At 44.9% G+C, this 16,787-nt stretch overlaps 1 protein-coding gene and 1 long non-coding RNA gene across 8 annotated transcripts in view; one reads left to right on the forward strand and one right to left on the reverse strand.

Moving 5' to 3' along the window:
• The window catches only part of LAMB3 (laminin subunit beta 3), a 64,548-nt gene that overhangs the window by 7,676 nt on the left and 40,085 nt on the right, over positions 1 to 16,787 (forward strand). For 4 of the 7 annotated variants that reach the window (XM_045048485.1, XM_045048486.1, XM_045048488.1 and 1 more), the window contains exons 2-4: positions 7,884 to 8,012; positions 11,700 to 11,884; positions 13,387 to 13,703. The gene's annotated coding sequence lies outside the window, so the exon portion shown is untranslated. Of the gene's footprint in view, positions 1 to 7,883; positions 8,013 to 10,022; positions 10,146 to 11,699; positions 11,885 to 13,386; positions 13,704 to 16,787 lie in introns of those variants that run through there. The other 3 variants (XM_045048489.1, XM_045048490.1, XM_019821882.2) reach the window with 3 other exon arrangements.
• LOC123382707 lies at positions 3,205 to 16,698 on the reverse strand. The gene is made up of 3 exons (XR_006591482.1): positions 16,637 to 16,698; positions 3,716 to 3,824; positions 3,205 to 3,394 (listed from the first exon to the last, which is right to left on the reverse strand). It is a non-coding gene; the product is annotated as an uncharacterized LOC123382707 (long non-coding RNA).

The raw sequence follows: 16,787 nt of genomic DNA on the forward strand, positions 1-16,787 counted from the left end.
GGGAGAGAGTGTGGAGCCTGATACTGGGCTCGATCTCACGATCATGACCGAGCTGATATTAAGAGTCAAGACACTTAACCAACTGAGCCACCCAGGTGCCCCAGAATACAACATTGTTTTTGCCCTCATGAAGCTCACAGTCAAGTAGAGGACTCAGGCATTAAATAAATTATTACAATATCCTAGGATAAGCACAATAATAGAAATATACACCAGGGAAACAAATAGAGTAGAATGGGTACTATATTGATTCAGTTTGGGGAGGAAGTTGTCAAAGAAGGCCCAAGAGTGGATGATGCCTGAGCAGCTGAAGGTATTAAAGGATGGATGATGTTCATCAGTGACTCTGGGAGTAGGGGCTCAGGGTTGGGGGAGGACTGGAATGAAAGAGGGCTGCATATAGAAAGGGTAGGATGTATGAAAATACATTTCAGTGTCCAAGAGAAGTTAAGCAAAATTGGTGTCAGAACATAAAGGATGGGTTTTGGGAAATGGCAGGAAATGAGGAGGAAGTAGTAGGCACAGAAACCATAATGAACAATTATGCATATGGTCACCTACACATGTGATGTCTAGTAACTAATGACCACTCCCATATTCTAGAAATACATTCTTCTTGGCTTCCATGTCATATTGTTCTAATTTTCCTCCTATTCTATTCTGGACACTCTTTAGTTCTTTTTCTCACTTTTGCCTTTTATACAACCTCTATACGACCTCTTTTTCTCACTTTTGCCTTTTATACAACCTCTATACGACCTCTTTTTCTCACTTTTGCACTTCTCAGGACTCAGTCTTGGAACCTCTTTTTAAACTCTACACATTCTCTTCAGGTGATTTAGTTTCCTTGCAAGGCTTCCATTATTGTTCTGTAAAGATGACGTATACATCTGAGCCCTAGACCTCTGTATCTTCCTGCCTAGTCTACATCTGGACTTGGATATCTTGCAGGTATCGAACTTTTCATATCTGAAGCCAAAATTGATATTTCCACCTCCAAAACTTGCACCACCATCTTTCCTGGTCAAGGCTTCACAATCTATCTGGTAGCCCAGGTTGTAAGCCTGGGAGTCATCCTTTTCTCCTCTCTCTCTGTCACCTCTCATACATGATCATCAAGACTTGTTATTCTGGGGCACCTGGGTGGCTCAGTCATTAAGCATCTGACTTCAGCTCAGGTCATGATCTCATGAGTTCACTTGGTGAGTTCGAGTTTCACATCAGGTGAGCACAAGCCCCACTTTGGGTAAGCACAAGCCTGATTTCGGGTGAGCTCCAGCCCCACTTTGTGTAAAAACATGAGCCTTAAGCCCTGGGTGAGCCCCACTTCTCTATCTCTCTTTTTCTCCACACCCTCCCTCCCTCTCTCTCTCTGCCCCTTGCTCACTTGCCCCCCCTAAAAAAAAAAGAGTTATCATTCTGCCTCTTAAATACCTCTTGACTTTGTTTGCTATCCCCCTTGCCACCCTCCTAGTCTAAACCCTCATCATCTTACCTGCACTATTGCTGTGGTCTCATAACTGGTCTCTCTGCATTGGGTCTTGACCTATCCAATCCAGTCTAAGCCAGTCCAGTCCAGTCCAATCCAATCCAATCCAATCCAATCCAATCCAATCCAATCCAATATAATCTTAAAAAAAAAAAAAGCAAACTTATCATGTCATTCTTCTTTTTAGAACCCTTCGATGGCTCCCCATCTTGCCCTTTGCATAATGCCCTGGATTCTTAGCATGGTGTATAAGTTCACTCATGACTTTGTCCTTGCCTTTTTTTCCAGTTTCATTGTATATCCCTCAACCCTTACTTTCTAGGTGCCAGCCCCACTGGTCTGTTCCTTCATAACTTCAGATCCTTCCTCATGTTGTTCTCTCCACCTGGAACACTCTCCTCATTTCCCTTAATCTGGTGAACATTTACTCATCCTTCAAGTGTCACTGTCCTCTCACTGTCTCAGAGAAGCCTTCCCTGCTGCTCGGATGAGGGAAGCACCCTGTGCTGCATGGTTCCCACAGCCATTTCACTTTCCTTCTCATGACCGTTGTCTGTTTCTATTGCAAGACTGTCAGCTCTATGAAGGTGGCAACTATCTCTGTCTTGTTCAGTACACTGTTCTCAGGGCTAGCACAATGCGAAGTCCACTGAGTTATTTAATCATAGCTATCAATTTATCTTATATTGAATTGGTTATCCTGCTGGCAGTCAGAGAAATTGATGGATTTCAGACAGCAGCACAGTTCAACAAGTTTGGCATTTTAAGTAGATCACTATTGGAGTGAAGAATACATGAGTGGAGCAAGATGAGAGGCAGCGAGTGGGATATTTTTAGAGTAATTCAGGTAGTCATGGACTAGGCTGAGATAAAGGTAATGTGGATAGAGGGAGACAGATTTGAGTGATGAATTGTAGGTAAAGCTGGAAGACTTAGTGCTGTAGAAGAGAAAAGGAGTTAGAGGTGACTCCCAGGTTTGGAGAGAAAAGAAAGAAGAACACGTTTGAGGAGGAAGAGAATGAGTTCCATTTTGGTTATAATGAGTTTGGGCTGTTTGTGAGACATGCAAGCAAAGATGGTCATTAAGTGGTTGTATATGAATCATGAATCTGGAGCTCTGGAGAGAGATTGGGTTGGGAGTTGAAGATTTGAGAGGTTTCAGTGAGTTGAGAGTGGCTGAGATCTTGGAAATGGGGAAATACCCCATGAGAGAACAGAGACAAGAGAGAAAGGATGGGAATATGGGGACTGTGGAGATATTGTTTGTCTTGGGCTAGGGGTGAAGCAGAGCAATAGGTCTTATTCCTAAATCAGCTTATGGAGTAGTTGTTCTAAGAGTATGTATCACCAAATCTGATTTTCTCCCTTCACATCCAGACTCTAGACCAGGAGCCCTCTTGGAATAAAGGGCTCATTTCTTTATTTCTTTATTATTTTTAAATTAAAATTCAACTTAGTTAATACACAATGTAGTCTTGGCTTCAGGAGTAGAACCCAGTGATTCATCTCTTACATATGACACCAAGTGCTCATCCCGAAAATTCCCTCCTTAATGCCCATCAACCATTTAACCCATCCCCCACCCACCCACCACCCCTCCAGCAACCTCAGTTATTCTCTGTATTTAAGAGTCTCTTGTGGTTTGCCTCCCTCATTGTTTTTATCTTATTTTTCCTTCTCTTCCCTTATGTTCATCTGTTGAGTTTCTCAAATTCCACATGTGAATGAAATCATATGATATCTGTCTTTCTCTGACTGACTTGTTTTGCTTAGCATAATACCCTCCAGTTCCATCCACGTTGTTGCAAATGGTAAGATTTCCTTCTTTTTCATCGCCGACTAGTACTGGTAGAATCACATCTTCTTTATCCATTCGTCAGTCAATGGACAGGTCTGTCAGAGTGGCTAAAATTAGCAATTCAGGAAACAACAGATGTTGGCAATGATGCGGAGAAAGGGGAACACTTTTGCACTATTCGTGGGATTGCAAACTGGTACAGACACTCTGGAAAACAATATGGAGGTTTTTCAAAAAACTAAAACTAGAACTACTGTATGACTTAGCAAAGGACTCATTTCTAATGTGGTAGACAGAATTTTAAGATGGTCCCTGATGTACAAGCCCTTTAAAACCCCCAGCATTTATGAATAGGATGGGATAGTGCCCCCATGATTAAGTTATATTATTGGACAGATGATTTAATAAAATTAAAAATTCTGGTGTACCTGAGTGGCTCAGTTGGTTAAGTGTCCAAATCTTGATCTCAGCTTTGGTCTTGATCTCAGGATTGTGAGTTCATGCCCATGTTGGGCCCTACGATGGGCATGAAGCCTACTTAAAAAAAAAAAAAAAATCAGTTCATCAGTCACCTGAATTGCATTTCAAGCATTCAACAACCACAACTAGCTAGTGGCTACCATATCGGACAGCACAGGTATAGAACATTTCCATCACTGCAGAAAGGTCTATAGACGCAGAGCACTGGGTCTCAATCTATGGAACGGTAGGAAATCATCTGGGAAGTGGTTCTCAATTCTGGCTACAGATGCTGCCTGAATTCTTTGTTCCTCTTTATAACTAAAATTGTTTATTAACAGTTGTCTACAATCACTATATCTATTTCTTCATCAACCATTCACTCTTTTGCCCATGTCCATCTGGCTTCCATTACCACCACCCCACCAAAATCCAATGGGATATTTATTGAATGAACTGGGTTTTATCATTCAACAGATAATAACTATTTCTTCCTTTTAGAAACACCTTTTCTCTTTGCTTCAGGGACACTGCACTCTCCTTTTCTTCATTGTTTCACCTTAGTTTCTTCTTCCCAGATTTCCTTCATTACATCTTTCTTTTCTATCAGTCAGTGGTTCTTAATCTTGAACATGCATTAGAATCACTGGGGAGCTTTTAACATTTCTGAAGACCAGGCTAGATCAATTAAATAAAAAATCTTGCCAAGTAGGACCCAAAGATCAGTAATGTTTAAAGGTCTAAAGGTGATTCCAATGTGCAGCCAAGGTTGTGAATTACTCTCTTAATGCTGGGGGTTTTTCCAGAGTCCTACCATGATTCCTCTTCTCTATCTACAGTATTTCCCTAGGTCAGTGGTTCTCAGCCCTGGCTCCACTTTAGAATCATCCTGGGAGTTTTTAAAAGCCATCATTGCCTGGGAGGTCCCCAAGGTGGATCCACCTTAATTCCTGTGGGTGATTCTAGTATCTCCTATGGCTTAAACAAGACTTGAGAGGTCCTAAGCCCTGAAAAGATTGAGCTTCCCCCCCTGCCCATGTAAATAAAAATAATAGCATTAAAATTTAAAATATATATTGGGGATTTACATACAGCCTTCTAATTTTGCCCAAGATGTTTACTTCCATATCTTTAAAAAAAATTTAAATATAAAAATTTGTAAAAAAAATGTTGGTACCTCTACTTTGCTGGCACCTTAAATACACATTTAACCTCCCTTTGGAAGTCCAGCCCTAAATCTCATCCCAAAGGTCGCCTCCTTGGAGAGACTCCTCTTATCCATCCTTTCTAAAGTGGCACTCCCAATATCCTGAGATCCATATCTACTATATCATCCCATTAAAATAATATTTCACAAAAATGGTGAAATTTGTAATTGTCAGATTTAGTCTTTGGTTTACTTGTTTATTGTTTACCTCTTATCTGTCTTTTTTGCGGCTATCTTGTTTGTCCTCATCTAGCACAATGCCTGGTACAAAATAAGTGTTCAATAAATATGAACAGAATGAATGAATGAATGAATGAATGAATGAATGAATAAATGCTGATGTATAGCAAGTAACAGTGAGTAGATTAATACCAAGGCATGTAGGCCACCTTGGGTTGTTACCCGTAAAAGTCTGTCTTCATGGGGTGGGATGGGAGAAGTGAGTCCGTGAAAAGGGAGGACCCTGACTGGTTACATGGAGGGAGGCCCTTGGCTCCAGTAACCTGGTCAAGGCTTAAAGCAGTAGGAACATGCCATGATGTTGGGTGAATTCTGGGGCTGATGAAAACTAGTATTTATTTTTAGGTTGTAGTTTCCTGGTGTCACTTCCAAATTTTCAGTACAAGTTCTTAAACTCAGCAGCTATGTGTTTTGTTCTTTGAGGAATGGAGGAAGGATTGTGTCTTTGGGTTTGAGGTCAAAATAGGCCAGAGAGATGGTTAAAAGAAAGCTATGAGTATTTGAGGACAAACGGCAACTAGAATGAACTTGTATTATCTGCTAGCATTTCCCTAGAACTGTCAGCATTATGGTTTTTTTGATAGTAGAAGAAAGGGTGATTTGGATGGCTAAAGAAGTTGAGATCACTGTTGTTACATAATTAATAAATTATTTGGTAATTATGTGTTTAGCATCTGTGTCCCATGAGACAGCAGTCTCCCTCCAGACAGTGATTCTGTCTGACTTATTTACTACTGGTCACTGGGTGCCTTGCTTGGTGGATGCTCAGTAAATATTTGTTTTGTGAATGAATGGTTCTGGGTGTTTTTGTGTTTCTGGGTCAAAAGTCAGAAGAGTCTGCTGACATGTGATGAGGAGAGCCGGAAGAAAAGCCCAGGCTCTGAGGATGAGGAGCCGATAGAAGCTGGGGGTGGAGGGGTGTTATGTACACAGTCTGATTTGCTGGGAGGGTTCACATCCAAGTCCAGGCTGCCAGGACAGCTGGAGGGATAACAGGACACTGTTGGCCCTAGTTAATGAACTTCGAGAGACAACTATTCTGAGACCCTTTGGGTTGTGGGAAGGGGTTTTTTAGTGTCTTAGGCTTGGTGCTCATTGGCCCAGGGTTGGAATGGGCCTACAAGTACCAATGGAATACATTATCTTTGGCAGCACAAGGACAGGTAGGGGCTGACAGACCTTAGGCTACATATGTTCCCTGATTCTCTGAGAGTAACAAAGAGTTCTTAAAACATGTTGAGGAGTTCTTGTGTCCTAAGAACCTCTCTCCACTTGTGCCCTTTCCTCCCTTGGACCCACATTTATTCCTATCATTGCCTCTGACTATTCTAAAAGCTGGGTCTTATATGCCTTGAGTGGCCTGGGTCCATAGCCTGAGCACAGAAGTATTTCAGTTCCCCAAACCAAAAATACTGCCATTTTGATTCCTGGCCTTTCTCTCCCCAAGTACCAACCATGGTAGATGGAATAGGAAGCCTAACTTTGAGAACCTGTTGATCAGCAGATTGGCTCATCATGAATTTTCTCGGGTTCTAGTTCTTAGGAGAAAAAAATATTTACTTTTCTCTCTATGTTGTCCTGAAAGGGAATCATGTGTCAATATTCATGGCAGCATATTTTTCAACACTTTTTGTTAGGTTTTCCCTTGCCCTATGGATCCATACTAATAAATCAATATCTGTTTTTGAGCACCTACTATGTACAAACACTGGGCTACGCACTCATTAGGGGATAAAAAGAATGGCCAAGGGTCATTCCTGTCCTCAAAGAGTTTACAATCAAGATTTGGGGACAAATCACAAAATAACTAAAATTTGAATAGGTGTTAATATGTAAATTTGGTGTAGAAGGGATTTACAAACAGAACAGTGCTGATTGTTGCTTGAATTGTATAAGTAAGGTCTGCTGCTGGGACTTGGGAAGGATTTACAAAGAATAGCTGAGAAGTCATCACTGATCCAGGAACCTGATCCAACTCTTGGATTTAGAATTTATCCAAGTACACAAGAGATGGAGATGGCCAGGCAGACAGGCGGAGCTGAATGAATTGAGCCTAAATATGGTCAAGGGAGTGGAATGGCTGGATCAGAGCACTTGTGTGAAGGTTGCTGTTTGAGATAAGGTCAAATGTGCAGCTTTTTCAGCAGCACCTGAGAGTCTGGCTGTGGACTTGGTATTTTAATCTGGAGATGATGGAAAGCGTACAGGTCAAAGTGCGTACCAAATCCAGCTCAGCAAATGGAGCGCTAGGCGAGTGCTAATAAGATGAAATGTACACTGGAAAAAGCACAAAGGCATGTGTGTGTGTCTATGTGTGTATGTGTATGTGCATGTACCTCTGAAGAAGGGCAAAAGTTCAAGGTGTAGGCCATGGTTTTAACAGTATTTGATTTGAGACAAGATAGAGATGTTAATGTGTCTATAAGCTCAATATGGGTCCTTGGTGTGATTTGGCTGGGAAGAGCCTCCTGTACTTCAGGCTCCGACAGCAGGATTAGAGTTGCCAGAACAAAAGTTGTACTGGAATGCTGTTTTCTTTCCCTAGGTCCTTGAAGACAACTGCTTTGATAAGATGTCTAATATTCATACAGGAGCTTCGCGAGCTTTGATAAGATGTCTAATATTCATACAGGAGCTTCGCAAGCTCTTCCCTGGGGGAGAGTCTTATTCTCATGTGCTATTCCATTCAGGTTTTTCTAGGACTCAGAGCCAACTTCACTTTCTCGAACCATCGCACATCTTCATGCAGAGTTTACTGAGCCACCTGATGTGACATGTTCAAAACCTGTCTGGGAGAAGAAGTATCGATGTACAACCAGGTGAGCAAGCATTTGTCTGAGACAAAAGAGTGTTCTCTGAGACATAGAATTTCTGGGGCTAAAACAAGGAGAATCCTGGAAAACTGCAGTGGTTAGTCACCCTACAACATACCAGAATCTTTTCCTTGAAGATTCGCCCCCAACCCCCGTGATTTTTCTCTCAGAAACTAGAGCAACCTGCCTGTCTCATAGATATTTATCCTCTATCTACATCTTGTAGAGATCTCACGGGCTATGTTTCTAAGGTTTTCCAAGGGGATACCACTGGTGATGCTTTAGGTTTTGCAAATCTAAAATATTCACCAGGCCATTTTTTCCTATCACTTTCCTTGAGATGTTGTATTCCACAAACTATTCCATGTGACTTTTCCTTTTTGTCAAAAACAGATTCCCTTAATCTTGGGAGGACCAGATATGCAATGGAAAGAATTTGGATTTTTGGAAACTCAAAGATACGCTGATGGATTCTGGTTTTACCATATACTAGTTGTGGTAGACAGTGCTATTTGTTCACCACGCTGTATTGCATTTTCCTTTTCTGGGCACAGAGGAAGATCACTTAGGCGCCCTCTGAGCAGTTCTGGCCAATAAGTTGTAAGCCAAATGATGGTGTCACTTTAGAGCTGAAGCATGGAATATGGGAGAACTTCTCCACACTCCTCTATCCTTGCTGTCATGATCATTAAGGACATGTGTCCTTGTTGGTGTAGCTACAAGATGGCAGAAGTCCCTGAATGGCTATAGAACAGAGGACCTCTCCCCTCACCATTGTCTCTCATTTTACTTTGTACGAACAACAAATAAATGTTTGTTGTGTTGTGCTGGTGAGGTTTTGTGGTTAGTTTATTACTGCAGCATAACCTGACTAAAATGCTAGTTCTGTGTCTTCATCACCTTGGGCTACCCAAATAATATACCATAGATTGGGTGGCTTAAGCAATAGACATTTATTTCTCACAGTTCTAGGAGGCTAGAAGGCCAAGATGATGGTGCTAGTAATCGGGTTCCTGATGAGAGCCAGCTTCCTGGCTTCAGACAGGTGTCCCCTTACTGTGTTCCCACACAGTGGAGGCAGAGCTCTGGCGTCTGCTCCTCTACTTATAAGGTCTCTAATCCCATTATGGGGACTATACCCACATGACCTCATCTAAACCTAATTACCTTCCAAAGGCCTCATCTCCCAATACCATCACATTGAGGTTAAGGTTTCAACATATGAATCTGGCGGGGGGTGGGGGGTGCAGACATAGTCAGTCTCTAACACCTCGTAAACTTTTCAAGCTACCTAATAATGCTGAGGCTATAAAAAAGGGAAATAATATCTCCTTTAAAGAGCCACCTTCTAGGGCTTCTGGGATACATAAGTGAGATACTGTAGATGTGGTGTTTAGAATGATTCCTTATACATAGCAAAAACAGAAAAATATTTTGTTCCCTTCTGTTCTTTCAGGGTAATACATAGCTATTTCTTTCTGGAGTAATACTTAACCAAAGGAGTAAATGCAACCTCTCATGTCCAGGGAAGCATACACAGAGTCTCCAGATGATGCAGGTTGTTTAGTTCTCTATACTGTTGTTTAGTTCTTGGTCTTTCACCTGGAGAGGTCTTTGATCAAGGGACTCATGCCCAGAGCATGCCGCCATGATGTCAGACATTGGACACCAGGACACCCGTGTTCACTTCTAAGCACCATATCTTAAGAAGATTGCTGACAGATGGAGGAACTTCTAGAGGAAGGTGTGCAGGTTAGGAAAAGTCTGGAAGCCATGAGTGAACCATCTACTACAAGTAAGTTTGCCAGATTCAGCAAATAAAAATATGAGAAGCCCAGTAAAATTAGAATTTCAGATAAATAATGGATCCTGTTTTAGTATAAGTATGCCTCATGCAATCTTTGGGGTTCTACTTATACTGACAACGTGTCCCTTGTTTATCTAAGATACAAATTTAACTGGGACCTCTGTATTTTATCTGGCAGTGCTAGCTACAAGGATCGTTGGGGACAGTGCACACACATCAGATCGAGAGATGCAACATCACAGTTAGGAATCCAAATGTGTGATTATACTTGAGCACTGGGAGCTGCTGGGTATGCAAATTTCCGAGTGAGCAGTGGGGAAGTTCAGAATTAGGTATGTTATTCTGGGAGAATTGCATGGGAAAGGCAAAGTTGGGTGAGGGTGGGAATTTTAGTTATCCTCACTTCCTCTTTCCCCTCAAAATATAGATAAACCAGAACTGACTCTTTCTTTCTTTTGATTTGCCCTTTCTTTCTTTTGATTTGCCCATACAAGCAGGAAGATAAGGTGCTGGTAGTTACTTGTTACATTTGCTGCCCTCCCTCTCTTTTTGTCTGTTCTTCCTTACACGTTTATTAGCACATACATTTATTGAGGAACTATGCTAAGGGCTTTCTTGACATAAGAACTCTAACAGCCCCAAGAAGCAATCTTTATTAAGAAAGGGAAGCCATATCTTACAAAATCTACAATGATTTAGAAAATTTGTAGTGAACTCCTGCGCGGTCCCTGGGTATAGTGGTTCAGGGCAGAGGAGGGAGCAAAGAGAGATGGATTAATAGTTTGTAGATGAACAAAAATTACTGTCTTCACCCTGACGCTTTTTACTTTATGTTTACTGATTATTCTAATAAAATATGCTCATTATGGAAGACGAAGGCATGCAGAGAAATAGAAACAGACAGGAAGGGGAGCCTGGGTGGCTCGGTTGGTTAAGCATCCCAATCTTGATTTCTGCTCAGGTTGTTATCTCACAGTTGTGAGACTGAACCCCGTGTCTGGCTCTGCACTAGGTGTGGAGTCCGCTTGGGGTTCTCTCTCTCCCTCTCTCTCTGCCCCTCCCCTGCTGGTTCCTCCCTCGCTCACACTCGTTCTCTCTGAAAGAAAGAAAGGAAGGAAGGAAGAAAGGCACCTGTGTGGCCCCAGTTAAGCGTTCGACTTTGGCTCCGGTCATGATCTCACGGTTCGTGAGTTTGAGCCCTGTGTCAGGCTCTGTGCTGACACCTTGGAGCCTGGAGACTACTTCAGATTCTTGTCTCCCTCTCTCTCTGCTCCTTCTCCATTTGCACTCTGTGACTCTCTCTCAAAAATAAACATTAAAAATTTTTTTAAAGAAAGAAAGAGACAGGAAATATTAACATGGCTATTTCCTCTGTGTCTTCTCTCTGAATATTAGTTTTCTTTCGAGTTAAGTAGATTTTATGTACGTTTATTTTCTAATTCTCCACCCCCCGCCCCACTTAACAGTATCCCATCAACTTTTCCCTCTTTATCAGTATTAAATCTCTTATCAGTATTTTAGATCAGAAGGGAGTCAGTTTTGACTCACATTTTCAGGGGAAGGAATGAGATTGGATAAAGACTCATCACCCTTCTCTGCTGGGATATTGCCCAGGCTTTGATCTGTGTAAAACAAAGGCCCCAGGAAAAGAAAGTGCCTTTTATCTATCGCCCTCAGATTTGCTAGGCAGCTGCCCTGAGTTAAGAACAAAACATCTGCCCAGACCAGCTTTGACTCCTATCTTTATCAGGTGTTGGACTCTGGTTTTGCTAAATCTTGATGGCCATAAAACAGTAAGTCTGTTTATCCTTACACTTGTTCCTCTGCCCTCTATCCTCTGTTTGTAAACACTCCCTGCCCTCTACCCTCTGTCCTTCCCTGTGCAGGAATGCTGGGAGCATCGCCCTGCTCTCGGGAGCTTAGCTCGTTGGCCCCCAGAGTGTCCCCTCATCCCTTCTGGTCCAAGTCATGGCTTCTGAGGACTTTGCAGCCCCTAAGGAACAGAGTGGAATGCACAAAGCACAGATTTTCGGGTTGGGCCCTGGGGCTTCCGTGGATGGCCTGCTGCCCGGTAAGTGAGCTATGAAATATCTGGATGGGATTGATATTTGCATTTTGATAAGAACAACTGCAGATTCTGCTTATCATAGGCCTTGACGCCTGCATGTGATGTGCACGTGAGCACAGACATCTTTTATAGAGGACGCACCTAGCCAGGCCACAAGTTTGCATTGTTTCCTTTAAACTTTATAAGGATCCACGAGGCAGATGGCTGATATTCCCATTGTAGGCAAGCCGTTTTGGTTGTGCAAAAGCACACAGCTGGGGGTGCAGAGTCAAGACCTTCACCTTCACCTCGCTCACCTTGAGGTCCGGGCTTTAACTGCTGTCCACCCTGAGAGCAGAACATTCTGGAGCTGGAGAGGGCTTTAGGGGAGATTCAGAAACATTGAATGCCCCAGCCACTCTGCAAGCCAATTAAATTTGGGGGTGGTGCCTGGCTTAAGTCTGTGATTTTCTAAGTCTTGCAAGTAGTTCTGAGGGACAGCCTGGATTGAGAACAAGTAAAATCCAACACCTGTATTCTCAAATGATGAAAATGAGACCCAGCGAGGGGCTTGCCCTAGTTTACACTTTAGTTGAGTAACAGAGCTGGAGCTAGGACCAGGATTTCCGGGATGCTCCAGTCCATACGTGGACCCTATGCGGCCACAAGCACTGCAAGGAGGTGCTGATTAAAAGCCTTTAGTTGGGGCTAATTCCAGATGTGAAGCCAGATACACCGATGCCCCCCTCCCCCCTCAAACCTCGAAGTGCTCACTTCCCCATACTCCGGCAACAAACGCCAGTTTGAACATTTGGATGTTCAGTTTGTCGGCCTACTGGCCCTTTCTGGGATTGTATTTAGAAGTTTGAAGTCCTGTTTGGCAGCCCTCTGCTAGCTCGGGGAGCAGATCTCCTGAGGCAAATGCCCACAGTCCCCCTCCGTGTCTTCCCCAAATGCTGCTGACCTGCCGCGTGGCTGCACGTTGCCCCCTTCAGGCATCTGTCTCTCTCCTCTCCGGCTGGGCCATGGCCACATGGGGAGCTCCACATGGCATCTCTGTGGCCAAAGGTCACAGAGGTTGGGTGTAGATCTCGAAAACCTAATACCCTGAGGACAGTGACTGGACAGCAGAGGTAGAGGCGGTTGGGGTGGAGAATGCTTGGTCATGAGCTGGCTTGTCTGCTAGAGGAAGGTCAGGAACCCACAGTACAGGTGGTAGAAATGCCAACATATTCTTCCCTCTTCTCTGGGAAGCCAGCCAACAATGGGCCAGGCATAGGCCAGCTTTCTACTCTAGCAAGCTGCAGGCTACACTGAGCTGTACCCCTCAGGAGGGAAGGGTGGAGCATTTGGGGGTGTACCCAGGGAGATAGAAGGAGCTGAGGTGACCCAGGAGCCTGACCTCAGGGGAGGGGATTCCCCCTTCCTGTGGCGAGGCAGAAGTTGTGTCATCCTGTCACATACACTGTGTTTAGGTCACTGTGATGTGTTTCCGGCTACTTTCTCTCTCTTTCCATTCCTTATAGGGTACTCACGTCCTCGGTCAGAACAGCTCCCTGTCAGCATGGTGGGGAAACCCTACCAGTATGTGCCTGAGCCTCTGAGATGGGGAATTTGGATGCCAGCCCCTTCCTCATCTCTACCCACACAAGAGAGCATGTCAGCGTGGAAAACAAACAGGAAGGAACTTAATGGTGTCTGTTCTGGATGTTCCTACAGCATCATTGCCTCCCCAGGAGCCCCCAGCTAACACCAGTCCTCCGCTGGAACCAAGTTCCTGAAAGTATGCCTCATTTTCTTCATCTGCATAGGAAGGATAAGTGCCATCCTCTACAGAGATGTAGTGAGTGTTAAATGAGTTAATACATAAAAAGGGTGTAGAACAGCGCTTCCTGAGCACTTGGTAAAATGTTAGCTGTAGTTATTTTAAGTTGACTGCCTGATTTCTCCTGGACCTCAGGCCCAAGCTAATGTGTGCCATTGTCCTTTGGGCAGACATTCAGGCTGAGGAGGTGAGGGTAGGGGAGAGAGAAGGGCACGAAATAGAGTCAGCCCCTGACAGGCATCCCAGGCCCCTGTTCTGCTGGCCTCTGTCTGAGGCTGGGTTTTTGCCTGTGCTCAGTAACATAATAAACTGTCTCTCTCTGGTTTTGGGGGAGGCGCACGGAAGAGTGACCAATGTCTGGGCCACTGAGCTATGGTGCAGGTGTGAAGGGCCACGCCAGCTTGAGTCACGTGGCGAATCCCCAGGGCTGTTCCTGGAGCCTACCCTGTCCCACAGACGAAGACTCAGCCATGACTCACCATATTCAGGTGGTGCCTGGGCCTTAGTCACCTGGGGCCTCTTCCTACCGACACCTGTGATCCGGCATCCACAGCCTGCACCAGGCTCTCTTATCCACCTTAAACTCCTCTCCTTTCTTCTCTCCTTCCCTCTCCTTGCTCCCTATCCCTTGATCTCTCATGGATCAGATCTTGGCTGATCTCCCTGACAATTTGGATGGGTTGAGCCTGACAGATGGATAATGGAGACTGGAGATTCTAATGCCACCCCCACACCCTGTCAGAGACATTGCCAGGAATGACTGATAAGCACACAGGATGCTGCCTACATCAACATGGTGACATTTATGTAATCTGGGGGTAGGTGCCTCCAGAAAGACCCCCCTCTCTGCAGTTGACTGCCACAGGAATTTCCACTATAAGCCGTCCATTCCGGTGACTAGAGGCCCAGACTGTCCCCTCTGAGAACGCAAATACACCCACAGTGCATGGGGACTCCTTAAACTATATCCCTTATTTACACTTCGGTGTGAACCTGTTCGTTACACAAAGAGTGAGCCCTTGCTAGGTGCCAAGCACTATTTCAAGGCACTTGGAAAACAGTAGTGAACAAAAGGGACAAAAATCTCTGCCTTCTTGAACATGTCAGTCTGGTGGAAGGAGTCAGAAAATAAACGTGATTAATAGGTAAGCTATATAGTTGGTAGAAAGCTGGTAAGTGTTGCACACCACAACCAGAAAGACCCAGCCCACCAATAATGTAGGATAGGTGGGGTTGGGAGTGCTGGGGGCTGGGGACAGGGATTGGGCAGGGAAATTGCTTGTCATTTTAAATAGGGTGGTCAGAGTCATTGAGAAAGTAACATTTGAACAAAGACTTGAAAGAGGTAGGCCAGTTAGCCTTGTAGACACCCAGGGGACAGTGTTCCACGGGGAGGAAGTACCCAGGCAAGGCAGCAGAGTCCTAGGAGGGAAGCAGCCTGGTGGTTTGGAGGCACAGTTAGGAGGCCATGCCCCTAGGGTGAAAGGAGTGAGGGGCAGTATCAGTAGAGACAGAGGAATCATGGTGGTGTTTGGATCACGTAGGGCCTCGCAGATGTCTCTAGGGGCTTTGGCTTTGACCCTGACCATAATGGGGAGCTAGTGCAGGGTTCTGAACAGAAGAGGGTCTACTGAAGACCAGTTAGGAGGAAGAAGAGGAAAGTTCGAGGATTTGCAGAAGTCTGAGGAAGAGAGGCTCAGGCCAAGAGGGTGGACGTGATTGGTTCTGTTTGCCTTTGGAAGGGGAGCTAACAGTATTTCCTGATAGGATGATGTGGGTGCAAGAGACACCGGAGTCAAGGATAACTTGAGTAGCCATTTCCCTAAGCTCAAGTTCTAATGAGCCAGGGCTGGTGGGAGGGGGGTGTGGGGGGTGTTGGTGGGAGGGTGGTGGTGCTGAGGGCTCCAGAACGAGATGATGGGAAGCAGTTAGAGAGGGAAGAGTACACAGAAGGGAGGCTGGGGCATTGTAGTGATGCCCCCACCTGCCCTTTAACCCTGGCCAGGTCCTAACCCAGCCTCTGGCTCTATTTTAGGCTTCTTGTCTCTAAACAAATTGGGTTCTGAAGTTCAAAGCCTGTGCCTGGGGCCCTGCCATCCTGAGGGTTCTAGATCCCCTTTGGAGAGTGCTCAGTATCCCTGAGGAGTGAGGCTGACAAGCCTACCCTGGGGGTCTGCAGAAACACCGTCCTGGATTTGGCCCAGAGTGTGGGGGGTGCCCAAACGGAGCAATTGCCATTTCCCTCTGTAAAGCGAAACCACTCCTGGGGCCTGCCCCAGCCTGTGAAGTCTGAAACACTAACGGCTTATTTACCCGGGCTCCTGGCCTCATAAGGGAGGAGAAGGAGGGGGATTTGAAGGGCCCCAGCCACTCAATGTGCGGCCCACCACACACCTGCCCCACCTCGTCTGACAGTCTGGGATTGCCACACCGGCTCCTTCTGCTGGTTAACTATTAATGAGTTCTTTGTCACATCCTCTTTCCTGGTGGTGGGCAAGGGATGGGGCAGTTCCAGGAGGGTGAAGACTTCCTGGAAGCTTAGAGTTCAGGGAGCTGGAGAAGTGGGGAGACACAGACCAGGCGGGTGGACTCTAAGCCCCAGGAGGTGGGGTGGGTGTCAGCAGTGACCTTTCTCTGGAGGATGTGATGGGGCTCTCTCTGTGTTCTTGTTGCAGAGGCTGGCCCATGTAGGGCAGCTGTTCGTACTGACTCTGGCTTGTTGAGTTAAACCAGATTTCACTGGAATTCTTATAGGGGTCAAGACACTAACATTTATTGGAGTGTTTGTTATGTGTGTAAATAACTTATTGCCCATTTGCTAATTATAGTACTTCCCATGCCCACCTAAGCTTACTGGACTAAATTAGAACCTAAGATTAGAAACGCCCGGTTTAATCCACAAAATTCTACATTTTCCCCTTAAGGTTCTCTAACCAATTTCTTGGACTTACCCCTCAAACTGTAGAGAACTTCTTGCTTAGGAGACACTGACAGACTGGACTGGATAGTTAAGAGTCTCCTTTAAATAGAAACTTTGAGGCAGCGAGTGGTGTTCCAAGACAATGCCAGTTCAACAGTGCCAAGATATGGGCTGGGTGACCT

This window comes from Felis catus, chromosome F1 (genome assembly GCF_018350175.1).
Source record: "Felis catus isolate Fca126 chromosome F1, F.catus_Fca126_mat1.0, whole genome shotgun sequence".
NCBI lineage: Eukaryota > Metazoa > Chordata > Mammalia > Carnivora > Felidae > Felis > Felis catus.